We start from the raw sequence: 16,390 nt of genomic DNA, 5'->3' as shown, positions 1-16,390 counted from the left end.
TTGCGGAAATCAATTACCATCCTATAACCTATAATAATTCTTTGAGGAATCAATTCATCTTTATCATTAGGAACAACAGTAATACCTCCCTTCTTAGGGACACAATGGACATGACTTACCCACTGACTATCAGCAACGGGATAGATTATACCTGCCTCAAGGAGCTTCAGTATTTCCTTTCTCACCACTTCTTTCATTTTAGGATTCAGCCGTCGTTGATGATCACGAACTGGTTTAGCATCTTCTTCCAAATTTATTTTATGTTGACATAGAGTGGGACTAATGCCCTTAAGATCATCAAGAGTATACCCAATAGCAGCACGGTGCTTCTTTAGAGTTTTCAATAATCTCTCTTCCTCATGCTCTGAAAGGTTAGCACTAATAATAACAGGATATATCTTTTTCTCATCAAGATATGCATATTTAAGAGTATCAGGAAACGGTTTAAGCTCAAACACGGGATCACCCTTGGGTGGAGGAGGATCCCCTAGGATTTCAACAGGCAAATTATGTTTCAGAATAGGTTCCTGTTTAAAGAATACTTCATCTATTTCCCTTCTTTCATTCATAAACATATCATTTCCACGGTCTAGCAAATATTGTTCTAAAGGATCACTAGGAGGTACGGCAATAGAAGCAAGACCAATAATTTCATCCTTACTAGGCAATTCTTCTTCACTGTGTTGTCTACTAAATTTAGAGAAATTAAATTCATGAGACATATCATCTAAACCGATAGTAACAACATCCTTTTTGCAATCTATCTTAGCATTAACAGTGTTTAAGAAGGGTCTACCAAATATAATGGGGCAAAAGCTATCTTGTGGGGAACCAAGAACAAGAAAATCAGCAGGATATTTAGTTTTCCCACACAAGACTTCAACATCTCTAACAATTCCCATTGGTGAAATAGTATCTCTATTGGCAAGTTTAATTGTGACATCAATATCTTCTATCTCAGCAGGTGCAATATCATGCATAATTTCTTTGTATAAGTCGTAAGGTATTGCACTAGCACTAGCACCCATATCACATAAGCCATGATAACAATGATCTCCTATTTTAATAGAAATAACAGGCATGCCTACCACAGGTCTGTTTTTATCTTTAGCACAAGGTTTAGCAATTCTAGCAGTCTCATCAAGGAAATGAATAACATGCCCATCAATATTATCATACAAGAGATCTTTAACAATAGCAATATCAGGTTCAACTTTAATTTGCTCAAGAGGTGTATAAGTTTTAATATTGCTTTTATGAACCACAGTTGAAGCTTTAGCATGATCTTTTATCCTAACAGGAAAAGGTGGTTTCTCAACATAAGTAGTAGGAACGATAGGATCATTATAAGTGATAGTCTTTTCTTCAACTTTAATAGGTGCAGCTACTTTTACTTCTATGGGAGGATGATATTTGAACCACTTCTCCTTGGGGAGATCAACATAAGTAGCAAAAGATTCACAGAAAGAAGCTACTATCTCAGAGTCAAGTCCATATTTAGTGCTAAATTTACGGAAAACATCGGTATCCATAAAAGATTTAACACAATCAAACTTAGGTGACATACCTGACTCCTTACCTTCGTCGAGGTCCCAATCTTCATAGTTGCGTTTAATTCTTTCCAATAAATCCCATTTGAATTCAATAGTCTTCGTCATAAAAGAGCCCGCACAAGAAGTATCGAGCATGGTGCGATTGTTATCAGAAAGTCGAGCATATAAATTTTGAATAATCATCTCTCTTGAGAGCTCATGATTGGGGCATGAATATAACATTGATTTAAGCCTCCCCAAGCTTGAGCGATGCTTTCTCCTTTGCGAGGCCAAAAATTATATATATAATTGCGATCACGATGAACAAGATGCATAGGATAAAACTTCTGATGAAATTCCAATTTCAATTGTTTGTAGTTCCATGACCCCGTATCATCACATAGCCTATACCATGTCAATGCATCTTCCTTCAAAGATAAAGGGAAGACCTTATTCTTAACAACATCTCCGGGTACACCTGCAAGCTTAAATAATCCACAAACTTCATCAACATATATTAGGTGCTCATCAGGATGCATTGTTCCATCTCCTGCAAAAGGATTATCTAGCAGTTTTTCTAACATACCCGAAGGAATTTCAAAGCAGACATTTTCATTTTCATTTTCATTTTCAGTAGGTTCAGTAGGTTGAGGAGCAACTCTTTACTCTACTGGTCGGGGTGAAGATACCCCAAACAAGCCCCTCAGAGGATTACTTTCCATAGTAACAAGTGACAGTAAATTTCAGCACACTATATAAATTTTTCCTTACCAAATTCCACCTACCAAAGGCGCTTCACTCCTCGGCAATGGCGCTAGAAAAGAGTCTTGATGACCCACAAGTATAGGGGATCTATCGTAGTCCTTTCGATAAGTAAGAGTGTCGAACCCAACGAGGAGCAGAAGGAAATGATAAGCGGTTTCCAGCAAGGTATTCTCTACAAGTACTAAAATAAGTGGTAACAGATAGTTTTGTGATAGGATAATTTGTAACAAGCAACAAGTAACAAAAGTAAATAAAGTGCAGCAAGGTGTCCCAATCCTTTTTGTAGCAAAGGACAAGCCTAGACGAACTCTTATATAGAGAAAAGCGCTCCCGAGGACACATGGGAATATCGTCAAGCTAGTTTTCATCACGTTCATATGATTTGCGTTCGGTACTTTGATAATTTGGTATGTGGGTGGATCGGTGCTTGGGTACTGTCCTTACTTGGACAAGCATCCCACTTATGATTAGCCTCTATTGCAAGCATCCGCAACTACAACAAAAGTATTAAGGTAAACCTAACCATAGCATGAAACATATGGATCCAAATCAGCCCCTTACGAAGCAACGCATAAACTAGGGTTTAAGCTTCTGTCACTCTAGCAACCCATCATCTACTTATTACTTCCCAATGCCTTCCTCTAGGCCCAAATAATGGTGAAGTGTTATGTAGTCGATGTTCACATAACACCACTAGAGGAGAGACAACATACATCTCATCAAAATATCGAACGAATACCAAATTCACATGACTACTAATAGCAAGACTTCTCCCATGTCCTCAGGAACAAACGTAACTACTCACAAAGCATATTCATGTTCATAATCAGAGGGGTATTAATATGCATATAGGATCTGAACATATGATCTTCCACCAAATAAACCAACTAGCATCAACTACAAGGAATAATTAACACTACTAGCAACCAACAGGTACCAATCCCAGACTTGGAGACAAGAATTGGATACAAGAGATGGACTAGGGTTTTGAGAGGAGATGGTGCTGGTGAAGATGTTGATGGAGATTGCCCTCTCCCGATGAGAAGAGGGTTGGTGATGACGATGGCGATGATTTCCCCCTCCTGGAGGGAAGTTTCCCTGGTAGAACAGCTCCGCTAGAGCCCTAGATTGGTTCCGCCAAGGTTCCGCCTCGTGGCGGCGGAGTTTCGTCCGAGAAGATGGCCTATGATTTTTTTCCTCATCGAAAGACTTCATATAGCAGAAGATGGTCATCGGAGGGCCACCAGGGGGCCCACAAGGTAGGGGGCGCGCCCAGGGGGGTAGGGCGCGCCCCCCACCCTCGTGGGCAGGGTGTGGCCCCCCTGGTGAACTTCTTGTGCTCGGTATTTTTTATATATTCTGAAAACGTCTTCCGTGAAGTTTCAGGACTTTTGGAGCTGTGCGGAATAGGTCTCTAATATTTGCTCCTTTTCCAGCCCAGAATCCCAGCTGCCGGCATTCTCCCTCTTCATGTAAACCTTGTAAAATAAGAGAGAATAGGCATAAGTATTGTGACATAATGTGTAATAACAGCCCATAATGTAATAAATATCGATATAAAAGCATGATGCAAAATGAACGTATCACCCATCATCTAATAATTACTCCATAATGCGTTCCTTTAGGCCCAAAGATGGTGAAGTGTCATGTAGTCGACGTTCACATAACACCACTAAGGGAATCACAACATACATATCATTAAAATATCAAACGAATACCAAATTCACATGATTACTTATGACAAGACTTCTTCCACGTCCTCAAGAACAAAAGTAACTACTCACAAGACATATTCATGCTCAAGATCAGGGGGGGATTGAATAGTGTAATAGATCTAAACATATAATCTTCCACCAAATAAACCAACTAGCATCAACTACAAGATGTAATCAACACTACTAGTCACCCACAGGTACCAGAGGATTTGATACAAAGATTGAACACAAGAGATGAACTAGGGTTTTGAGATGAGATGGTTATGTTGAAGATGTTGATGAAGATTGGCCCTCCCATGATGAGAGGGTTGTTGGTGATGACGATGGCTTCGATTTCCCCCTCCAAAAAGGAAGTATCCCTGGTGGAATCGCTCCGCCGAAGAGAAAAAGTGCTCCTGCCAAAGTTACGCTTCGAGATGGTAGCGCTCCGTCTCGAAAGTCCTCTCTTGATTTTTTTTCTTCTATAGGGCAAATGGGCTTATATACCAGAAGATGGGCACCAGATGCTGGCCAGGGGGCCCACTACCCACCAGGCGCACCAGGGGTAGGCGCGCCCTGGTGCCTAGTGGGCACCTGGGTGGCCCCCTCTGATATTTCTTTTCTCCAATATTTTTTATACATTTCAAAATAAATCTCCGTAAAATTCAACTCATTTGGAGATGTGAAGAATAGGTATCTCTAACATAGCTTTTTGTGTTGGGGAACGTAGTAATTTCAAAAAAAATCCTACGCACACGCAAGATCATGGTGATGCATAGCAATGAGAGGGGAGAGTGTCGTCTACGTACCCTCGTAGACCGTAAGCGGAAGCGTTATGACAACGTTGTTGATGTAGTCGTATGTCTTCACGATCGACCGATCCTCAGTACCAAACGTACGGCACCTCCGCGTTCAGCACACGTTCAGCTCGGTGACGTCCCGCGAACTCACGATCCAGTTGAGCTTCCGGGAAGAGCTTCGTCAGCACGACGGCATGGTGACGGTGTTGATGAAGCTACCGACGCAGGGCTTCGCCTAAGCACCGCTACGATATGACCGAGGTGGATTATGGTCGAGGGGGGCACCGCAAAGGGCTAAAAGATCAATGATCAATTGTTGTGTCTCCAAGGGGTGCCCCCCTCCCCGTATATAAAGGAGTGGAGGAGGGGGAGGGGCCTGGCCTCCTATGGCGCGCCCCATGAGGAGTCCTACTCCCATCGGGAAAGGAAGGGAGAGAAGGAAAGGGGGCGCCGCCCCCCTGTCCAATTCGGACTAGAGGGGGAGGGGCACGCGGCTGCCCTTGGCCGCCCCTCCTCTTCTCCCACTAGGGCCCATTAGGCCCAATATACTCCCCGGGGGGTTCCGGTAACCCCCGGTACTCCGGTATATGTCCGAAACCTCCCGAAACACTTCCGGTGTCCGAACATAGTCATCCAATATATCGATCTTTATGTCTCGACCATTTCGAGACTCCTCGTTATGTCCGTGATCATATCCGGGACTCCGAACTACCTTCGGTGCATCAAAACACAAAAGCTCATAATACCGGTCGTCATAGAACTTTAAGCGTGCGGACCCTACGGGTTCGAGAACTATGTAGACATGACAGAGACACGTATCCGGTCAATAACCAATAGCGGAACCTGTATGCTCATATTGGTTCCTACATATTCTATGAAGATCTTTATCGGTCAAACCGCATAACAACATACGTTGTTCCCTTTGTCATCGGTATGTTACTTGCCCGAGATTCAATCGTCGGTATCTCAATACCTAGTTCAATCTCGTTACCGGTAAGTCTCTTTACTCGTTCCGTAATGCATCATCCCGTAACTAACTCATTAGTCACATCGCTTGCAAGGCTTATAGTGTTGTGCATTACCGAGAGGGCCCAGAGATACCTCTCCGCAATCGGAGTGAAAAATCCTATTCTCGATCTATGCCAACTCAACGAACACCATCGGAGACACCTGTAGAGCACCTTTATAATCACCCAGTTACGTTGTGACATTTGGTAGCACACAAAGTGTTCTTCCGGTAATCGGGAGTTGCATAATCTCAGTCATATGAACATGTATAAGTCATGAAGAAAGCAATAGCAGTAAACTAAACGATCAAGTGCTAAGCTAACGGAATGGGTCATGTCAATCACATCATTCTCCTAATGATGTGATCATGTTGATCAAATGACAACTCATGTCTATGGTTAGGAAACTCAACCATCTTTGATCAACAAGCTAGTCAAGTAGAGGCATACTAGTGACACTATGTTTGTCTATGTATTCACACATGTATTATGTTTCCCGTTAATACAATTCTAGCATGAATAATAAACATGTATCATGATATGAGGAAATAAATAATAACTTTATTATTGCCTCTAGGGCATATTTCCTTCATTTTCAGCTCTAGAATTCCAGCTGACTGGAATCTTCCTCTTTGTGTAAAGCTTGCATATTATGAGAGAAAAGGTATTAGAATTACTCCACGAAGTGTTATATTGAATGAAAACACTATAAATGACAGTAGGAAAACATGATGCAAAATGGACGTATCAACTCCCCCAAACTTAGACCTCGCTTGCCCTCAAGCGAAAGCTGATATCGATAATCATGTCCACATGTTTAGAGAGAGAGGTGTCGATAAAAACCAAAATACGGACATAGTAGTATCATGATCGTTATTATAACAACAACAAAACTTTATCATAAAACTTCTCATGAGCAAGTAACAATTCATCCCAGTCACCAAAGTATAAGGAATAAACTTTTTTGAAAACTAACAAATTATGTTCTCAGTCAACAATGCAATTGCCATTCATCATATTTTCAGGAAGGGTCTCATGTCGGAGTTTTTTAGCAAGTCGACATACTCAACCATCATTTAGTCTTTAATGACCCACTAGTATAGGGGATCAATCGTAGTCTTTTCGATACGTAAGAATGTCGAACCCAGCGAGGAGCAGAAGGAAATGACAAGTGGTTTGCAGCAAGGTAATTTTCTGCAAGCACTAAAATTGTTGGTAACAGATAGTTTGATAGCAAGATATTTTGTAACGAGCAAGTAACGGTAACGGCAAATAAAATGCAGCAAGGTAGCTCAATCCTTTTGTGGAAAAGGACAGGCCAAAACGGTCTTTTATAATAAGCAAAGCATTCTTGAGGGTATACGGGAATTTCATCTAGTCATTTTTATCATATTGATTCGATTTGTGTTCGCTCTTTGATATACGGGAACCTCATGAGCATTTTATTCTCATTCACTCTTACTTGAATATGCTCATGGGGAGGGCATAAGGTCTCTCGACCTTTTTTATAGCCAAGACTTCTAGAGTCGAGTTCAAGGACTCGTGGATGACTCAAACCGACTAAAGGCTAGTGATTAGGAGAGAAGAGAGTGAAGAAAAAATAGAAATGAAAAAACAAGGCTCAACAATTGCAGGCTTGAGAGTAGGACCAAGAATTACCAAATTCAAAATAAAACTAACAGAAATCCATGCACGATACATTTGACTGTTATTTACTTGACTAAATTTTTTTCTGAGAAAACTTCCGATCTATTTATCATGTCATAGCAATACAAAAGAACTCAGAAATAACAAAAAAATTAGTCGACGGACATTCAACTAAGAATTAGCAAATCTCATCCGACTAAGAATTAGTTAAAATAGGTTTTACGTGTTCTCCGTTCCAAAGAACAATATGAAAAAATGGAATAAATATAAAAAAACTTGAAAATAGAAGGAAAATAAAATAAACAAAAGATAACATCATAGGATATACTTAAATGTGGATATCTTTTGAAAAAATGAACATTTTTGGAATTTTAGAAAAAGCTTGAACATTTTTATTAATTCAGAAAAAATAAAAAATTCCCGAACATTTTTAGGAAACTCCAACATTTTTAAATTTGTGAAAAAAATGTGAAAACGCTGCCATTTTCTGATATTCTGAACAATTTTAAAAATGCATGTGTCTTTTTATAAAATTTCTAAACATTTTCGTGAATTTGTGAAAAAAAGTTTTGAACATGAACAATTTGAAAATTCCTGAACATATTATTTTACCCCAACATTTTTAAATTCCAAATGAGTATTGAAAAATTCTTCACATTTTATAAAACGGATCTTTCTGGGAAAAGGTAAAAAAGGAAAAATAGACAAAAGAGTAAAAATAACAAAAACCTATAAAAGAAACAACAAGTAAAGGAAAAATCAATGTGTTGCTGGGAACTCCTATCCAACGGTTTGAGTGCCCGTTAGCGCTGCTGGCGCTTGCAGGCGCCGCGTAGCAGGCCGTTCCAACAATCTGCTGAAAAATCAAACGCGACGATGCCAATGTCAACCGCACCGCGCGCTAACCACTAGACTACAGTGAGGAAACAGATCTAGTTAACCTTCGTTCAGTATAGCTTTAGCATATAGTAGTACTATATACCCACTATGTAAATTGAATAAAGAAAACATAAATTTGTACAAGAATTCACAAAAACAATGGATTGAAAAAAAATAAAAACGTTCGTACCAATTGGGAAAAGTTTGCGGTAAAGGAAAACGTTCGTGAATTCAAAAAAACTTCAAGATTTTGAAAAAAATCATGAATTTAAAAAAAGCATAAAATTGTAAAAAGTTCGCGAGTTCTAAGAAAGTTCTACAAACTTAATTGATTTGAAAAGACGTTCAACGATTTTGAATTAAAAATAACGAATTTGAAAATAGTTTCTGGGGTTTTGAAAAAAGTACAAACATTTTGAATTGAAAAATCACGATTTCGAAAATTGTTCACTGGGTTTTCAAAAAAAGTTCACGGATTTAAAATTATTTCACCGACTTCCATAAAAAAAGTTCAAAATTTTGAAAAAAAGTTTATCAAATTTGAAAAAGGTTCATAGAATTTTATAGAAAAAGCCCATCAACTTTGAATTTTTTTCTCAAATTTGAAAAATGTTCATTAAAATTGAAAAAAGTCATCCATTTTGAAAAAATTCAAAAATTGGAAAAAGATTTTATCCAGTTTTTTTAAAACAAATAGCAAAAATTGAGAAACGTTTGCTCATTTGCAGAAGAAAAGGAAAACAAAAGAGAAACAGTGAAATGATAAGAAAAAGAATTAGAAAAAAAACCGCAGGCATCTCGATCTGTAGAAAGAATAAAAGGCAAAAAAAGAAGTAAATTATCACATGTGGTTTGTTGTCCGAGTGGTTGTTGTGTTGCGCTACGAAGCTTCAGGTCTCAGGTTTGAATCCGTCACCGGATGCCTGAATTGCCAAATAGGGATTTTAAAAACTAATACCTCGCATTGAAAATCATCATGTAATGTAAAATATTGTTCACGCAATTTTAAAAATTCTTCGTGCCATTCATATAATTGTTTGACATTCAAAATTATGTCCATGTGTTAGAAAAATATGTTTGTGAATTTTTAAATAAAATAGTTATAGACTGTAAAACATATTCCTGTAATTTTAGAAAATTGATTTGTGACACTGAAATAAAATTCCTGCTTTCAAAAATATGTCGTGAAAATTTAAAGAAACCTTTATAAAATATATTTATAAAACAATGATGGTAGCTGGTGTTGGCTCAAACCCAACTTAAATGGGCCAGTCCACCTATCGCTCGCACGATAGTTCTACCTAGCTGTTAGGTATGTCCTTTCCGTTTGTTTTTCCTTTTTTACTTTTAGTTATATTTATAGAACTTTTATAAATATGTATTTCGAAAAACATAACTTACATTTTAAAAACTAATACCTCGCATTGAAAATCATCATGTAATGTAAAATATTGTTCACGCAATTTTGAAAATTCTTCGTGTCATTCATATAATTGTTTGACATTCAAAATTATGTCCATGTGTTAGAAAAATATGTTTGTGAATTTTTAAATAAAATAGTTATAGACTGTAAAACATATTAATGTAATTTTAGAAAATTGATTTGTGACACTGAAATAAAATTCCTGCTTTCAAAAATATGTCTTAAAAATTTAAAGAAACCTTTATAAAATATATTTATAAAACACCTAATAGTTTTAAATGTGTTGCTTACCATTATGAAAATATTAGTGAAAATTTAGTAAAATTTTCATGAATTTATAATATGTTCTTTCTCCCAAATGTTCACCTAACATATGGTAAGTATTCCATACCATTCAAAAACACACTCAATGTCTATTTTGTTTTTTAACATTTATTGAAAGAAATGTCCAAAGATGTATTTGAAAAATGATCATCATGTACTCTAAAAATTGAATGTGCATAAAAAGTCTGTTATATGTGTATACTAAAAATGTACAACGTGTATTGAAAAGTTCAACATGTTTTTGGATAAAAAAACATTGATGAAATCTAATTTTTTTGAGACAAATTGATGAAATCTAATGATAAAAACACATAAACACTAAGAGCATCTCCAGCCGTTGGCCCCCCAGGAGGCATAAAAATCGCTCCCTGGGGGCGAGCCGACGATAGAATCAGCGCTGGGGGCGATTGGGCGTCCAGTCGTCGGTCCCAAGTCGCCTCCGGGCGCCGAGATTGGCCCACTTTCGGAGAATAAAAGGCCTCATATGGGCGACAATCGGCCTATATTCGGCGTGGTTCGTCATGGCTCGGCGTTCAATTATGAACATAAATATTTTTTTATTACATAGTTCATCATAGAAAATCAAATAGTTCAACAAAATAGTGCAACAATAAATAGTTCAATACAAATTATATCACAAGCCCGGCGTCGCCCTTGAGCCTTCAAAGGTGCTCCACCAGATCCTGCTGCAGTTGATGATGCACCTGTGGGTCTCGAATCTCCTGACGCATACTGAGGTAGGCAGTCCAAGTTGCCGGTAGCTGGTGATCAACTTCGACTAGAGGACCCTGACTGTAGTATAGTTCAGTGTCAAACACTGGCTCTTCCTGCTCGCTCTTGATGATCATGTTGTGGAGCCTCCTGCATCTTGGCAAAGTGGGACTTCTTACCTCCTGGCACAGTGTTTGAGATAGTCTTCACAAATGTAGACCATCTCGGATAGATGCCATCAGCTAGGTAGTACCCCTTGTTATAGTGCCTCCCACTGACCTTGAAGTTCACCGGAGGAGAATGACCTTCAACAAGCTTGGCAAAGACAGGGGAGCACTGCAGCACGTTGATGTCATTGTGAGTTCCTGACCTTTTCATTGCTCGCCAGCAGCTGGGCGAGGGCGGCGAGCACCATGAGATGCTCTTCCTCCTGGACGTTGGCCTCGGCTTCCTCCTCCAGCAGCGCGGCGAGCATTTCCTCGTCATCCGAGTCCATCTCGTCGAGAGAGGCAAATCGCCGAACACTTTGCGTGCCGGTGGGCGTGTAGCCGCCGCTAAACTGCCCCTCCGCGGCCGGAAACGGCGGTTGGAAACACCCAGCTGCTGGTGGAGGGGCTGCCTTGGCGAACCTCTGCTATTTTTCCGGCAGGGATTGGTTGTCTAGCGGTGAAGGGCGGTAATCGGCGCCGGGATACAGCTAGTGGCGGCCGAGGGCGCGGGGGTGGGAGGCGAGACAGGGAAGAAAGACTTGACTTTTCACTTGACGGGATAGGTCAACCGCGATTTTCTCTTGCGCCGGAGCCCCCGATCGCCTTCAGTGTGCCAGGTTCAGCCTGCGAGCGCCGGGTCCCACAACGGGCCGAACCGGTGCTTTTCGACATCCCGTGAATGCGACGGAGGCTTTTTTTTATGCCGGCGCTGAAAAAATAGTCTGGAAAGATCTGTTGGCGGCGCGGCTGGAGATGCTCTAAGGGTAAGGAACCGATGAACTGCTAAAGGTTGGCAGAGAGCTCAGGCCGGCCCGCCGTGTGGCCCGGTTGGAATGGAGCACTAAGCCAAAGTTGAAGTCGGATTTCTCAAAAAGGAAAAAAGGAAGCCGGAGACTTCGCAGCGAAGGGCACAGTTCTGCAGGCTGCAGCCACAGCGCACAGCGGCGGCGCCGGCCATGGAGATGGAGCCGACCGGCCCTAGTAACAAGATGATGAGGCTCGCGCCACCCGACATCCACCAATCGACGCCAGGTCCAGCGGAAACGACCGCCCCGGAAGCCACGGCCGCGGGGAGAACCCAACACCGGCTGCCGGGGGTTGGGAGAGATGGCGGCGAGGGGTCGCCGGACCGCATCAGCGATCTTCCCGACGCGGTCCTCGGCGAGATAATCTTCCTCCTCCCCACCAAGGAGGGCGCCCGCACCCAGTGGCGCCACCTCTGGCGCGCCGCCCCCCTCAACCTCGACTGTCGTGGCTTCTCCGGCAACCTCCCCGGCGCCATACTCTCCGCCCACGGGGTTCCCGTCCACCGCCTCTGCCTCCCGTCGCTCCTCCTCCAGTACAGAGCCGATGTCGCAGGCACTTGGCTCCGGTCCCCCTCCCTGGACAGGCTCCAGGAGCTCGAGTTCTACCTGGAGCTACCAATAACGTACAAATTTTCGTTCTCAAGGTTACAGTTGCTGCAACCACCACCGGCGTCCATCTTCCGGTTCTCCTCCACTCTCCGCGTCGCCACCATCAGCCAGTGCCATCTCCCTGACAATACCGTGGAGACGCTTCAGTTTCCCCTGCTCAAGAAGCTTGCGCTCGTGGAGGTTAAAATCTCTCAGGGCTCGCTGCAGAGCATCATCACCTCCGGCTGCCCTGCCCTGGAAAGCTTGTTGCTCAGGACTAGTTTTGACATCCGTGGTCTCAGGATCAACTCCCCTATCCTTAAAAATATAGGTGTTCATTCTAGGTTTGTAGAACTCATCATTCAAGATGCTTCTTCACTTGAAAGATTGCTCTGTCTGAGAATGGATATGAGAATGCGAGTGTCAGTAATCTCCGCACCTAGACTAGCGACCTTGAGTTACATTTCTCAGGATTCACCGGACTCCAAAATCATGTTTCGCTCCACAGTTATTCAGGTAGCTATGCCATGTCCTTTATACTTCTTGCTACATTTTTTTTTTGAAAAAGAAAGATGGCACCAGGCCAACTTTATATTTCAAAACAGGCCAAAGCCTGAGGCTGGAACAGGGTACAACCATAGAGGAAAGAAAGAAGGAAAGAGGGGGGGGGGGGGGGGGGCAATTGTAGCTACATGTATGCTACGTTATGTTCCGAACATCATGGCCCATGTGTGCAGATCCTCCTTGTCACACTGTTTGGAAGTTCTATTGGCCCACAGTCGTATCAAGTTGGCAGCATAAGATCGGGTTTGAGGCTCACTCCAGGTGTTTTCATTGAAGGTGCGATCGTTTCTAGCGTGCCACAAAGCAACAGCAGACGCGGCAAAGGCAATATTCCACTTCCTGTTAAAATGAAGCTGATTGGCTGCATTGGTGACAAAGGACTGAACATCCGGAGAGGTGCAAGCGAGGGGGGCCAGCATCAAGTTGCCCCAAATTGCATTCACATACCGGCATCGTAGCACAAGGTGGTGAACTGTTTCCAAAGCCGGGCAGAGGTCACAGCACGCGGAAGGAGCCACCGCAACCCAGCCTTTCTTGGCCATGAGATCCCTAGTGTTGAGGCGGCCCCAAAAAAGTAGCCAGAGGAAGATCCTGTACTTCAGCGGTATGATTGGATCCCAAACCCAGTGCTCATATTCCCAAAGCACCCCTCTGAAGTTAAGCAGACTGTAAAAGTGACCCGTGCTCAACTGTCTCCCGAGGAAGAGAGGCATGCGAGAGTCAGGCATGGAGCTGTCGGGAGTTAGATTCGCAATCAACTGCCTGAGCTGTAAAAGTTGTTGGGCCGCGGTGTGCGACAGGTTTGGATGCAGGGACAGGTGCCATCCCTCGACCTCATATTGTGACTTCACGGAGCAGAAGGGGTGGCGGGCGAACGAGAACAAAACTGGGAACAAGAGCCGCAGGACCTTCGTCTGGAAGCCACTGGTCGTGCCAGAAAGAAACAAGAGCTCCATTTCCGACAGCGCAGCGCGAGGAAGAGATGACTAGAGGGATGCAAGCCTTGAAGCCTTTCCAAATAACAGTGTCACGTGAACTGGCATTCTAAGGTATAGAAACACTGCAGTACTAGGAGGCGAACCAACGGTAGCATGGAATGTCGGATGACTGAAGAATTTTAGCCACAAACTTGCAAACCATAGCCTGATTATGCGCCTGCAGATTCTTGACCCCCAGCCCACCGTTACTCCGAGGCAAAATAACTTTATTCCAGGCCACATTGCACTGACCCCCTTTCACCTTGTTCTTACCCTGCCAGAAGAAAGCACGAAGCAAGCCCTCCAACTTGTCCAAAGATTCCTTGGGCCAAAGGAAACATTGCATGAAGTATGTAGGGATGCCAGCTAACACGGAGTTAATAAGTGTGAGCCTACCACCCCAGGAGAGAAAAGAGGCCAGCCAGCCAGATAGCCTACGATCAACTTTGTGGATGACCGGCAGCAGCATGCCATGCTTGATCTTGTGAACGGACAGAGGCAGCCCCAGGTAGTTGCATGGGAAAGAGGATACCGGGCACCCTAGCAGAGAGGCAATCGTAGCAGTGGTATCTTCTTGCTACATTTTTCTGTGCTGAAATCTTACATGTCATCTGTACTTACTTATCTCTTAATATTGTGTTCCATGCATGATGAAGAGATTACGCGTTGTTAGCCTGATAACGGTGGTGCCGACTATCAAGATCTTAGCTGTGCATATGAATTTTAATCTGGATATGGTTATTGAGTTGATGAAATGCTTTGTATGCTTGGAGAAGTTGTATATGAAGGTAATGGTTTGCATTGATACTCTGTGAAGTGGTAGTGTTTGCTGTCCAGATGCTCTTTTGATCTACTTGGGAATTCTGAAGTTTGTGGTTTCTCCTGTATGTTCAGATTCAGACAGATTCACCAGCAGGAACAAATTTCTGGCGTCATAAACACCGGAATTTTCTCACAGAACATTCGTTTGAAGACCTTAGTGCTGGTACATTACCGAGGCATCCAGGCACAAGTTAACTTTGTCACATTCTTTATACTGAATGCAAAACTGCTAGAGTCCATCCGACTTGAGGTTGATTCCAGGGGTTACAATGACGGATTTTTCGCAGAACAGTGTAGGATGCTTCAGATGGAGAAAAGGGTTTCTAGAGGTGCCCAGCTCTCTGTTACAACTGGTTCTCACAATGATGTTTCGAGCACCGTTGACCTCAGTCATTTGGGTTTGGCTGATCCGTTCGCATATAGATGTTGAGAGTGGGCCTGGCTCCTGGTTGAGTTATTCTTGCGTATCTCATTCTGTGTTTTTGCCCAAGCTTGGTTAGTTTTCTCATACCTGTAGTCTTTCTAACCTTGTGTTATCCCTTAACTTTATGTTATTTAAATACTAAAAGAAAACAGGACCAAACGACGATGGCCAGAGTCAGCTGTATTATGAAGATATCATCTGGGGGTGCTCATTTTGATTGTCCACTGGTACACCTCCCAAACTGTTTCATTTGCAGTGAAGATTGTACAGTGTCTTCTCAATGTCTATTGGGAAGCACCGAGGTGTTACTGAATTTACCCAGATTGTATCCATCTGAGTTTGCATAGAGGAAAACCTCTTGCTCTTTCCACCATCTGGGTTCCACTGCTAAAGCTGGGAGTGTTGTGGTAATTAATTATCAAATCACTCACATCTCCAGATTCGATAACTAGATAGTTGTTCTTAACTATCTCGTTTCATGTCTTGCCCAAAGTAATTTGATTAGGTCTTGTGTCTGTACTGTTACTAAGTTTGTACTATCACGAAACAGTAGTGTGATGTTTAAAACATGGTACTTGTGAAGCCGTCAACCATTCCTGGTGATGTCAGTTATATTCAGATTGCGGCGCTCATTTTTATTTTCCAGTTTGAGCATCGTTCAAGTTACTTTAGCAGCTAAACTCCATGGTTTGACTCTATCAAATCGTACACTACATACTTCTCATTTCCAGTTCTGACTGCAGAAAGTTTACACAAGGAATACCAGTTTATCCTTTTTTTTTTCGAGTAGAGACATGCTACTGAGATTTTGTTATGAAACTAATAACCTGAGCGGCAAAGGGGAAATATTGTCTACTATCCCTGAACACTTTAAGGCTTTGTTTGGCAGCCAGGAGGAGAAAGCCTAGGGCGCTATATCCCAGTAGGGGAATTTCAAGAGCACTTCAGATCCCATCTTCCTTCCCGGGGGAGATCTTCTCGATCATTTGGTTGTACAAGGAGAGGAAGAGGAGCGGAACAGAAGGCACTAGGCGAAGGGAGGGAGAGCTTCGTGAGGAGGCGGCAGAACGCTGTCGCGGGAGGGAGACGACGTGTGGAATATTTCCACGAGTGCGGAGGCGTGGGACCTTTACCCAGGGAAATAGCAGGGTTCGGGCTGGCATGGCCCGTGGATTGGGTCGGCCAAATGTCTTTTTTGATTTCCCTGGCGAGAGTTCT

At 42.5% G+C, this 16,390-nt stretch overlaps 1 pseudogene; it reads left to right on the top strand.

The window, feature by feature from the left end:
• The first annotated feature begins 11,816 nt into the window (after nt 1–11,816).
• On the top strand, nt 11,817–15,346 carry LOC147992136 (FBD-associated F-box protein At5g22730-like; annotated as a pseudogene).
• The last annotated feature ends 1,044 nt before the right edge of the window (nt 15,347–16,390 follow it).

Source organism: Triticum urartu, chromosome 1A (assembly GCF_056163025.1).
Source record: "Triticum urartu cultivar PI428250 chromosome 1A, HENAU_Tu73, whole genome shotgun sequence".
NCBI lineage: Eukaryota > Viridiplantae > Streptophyta > Magnoliopsida > Poales > Poaceae > Triticum > Triticum urartu.
Note: the sequence above shows the minus strand (reverse complement) of the source record. Positions and strands in the feature narration are given on the sequence as shown.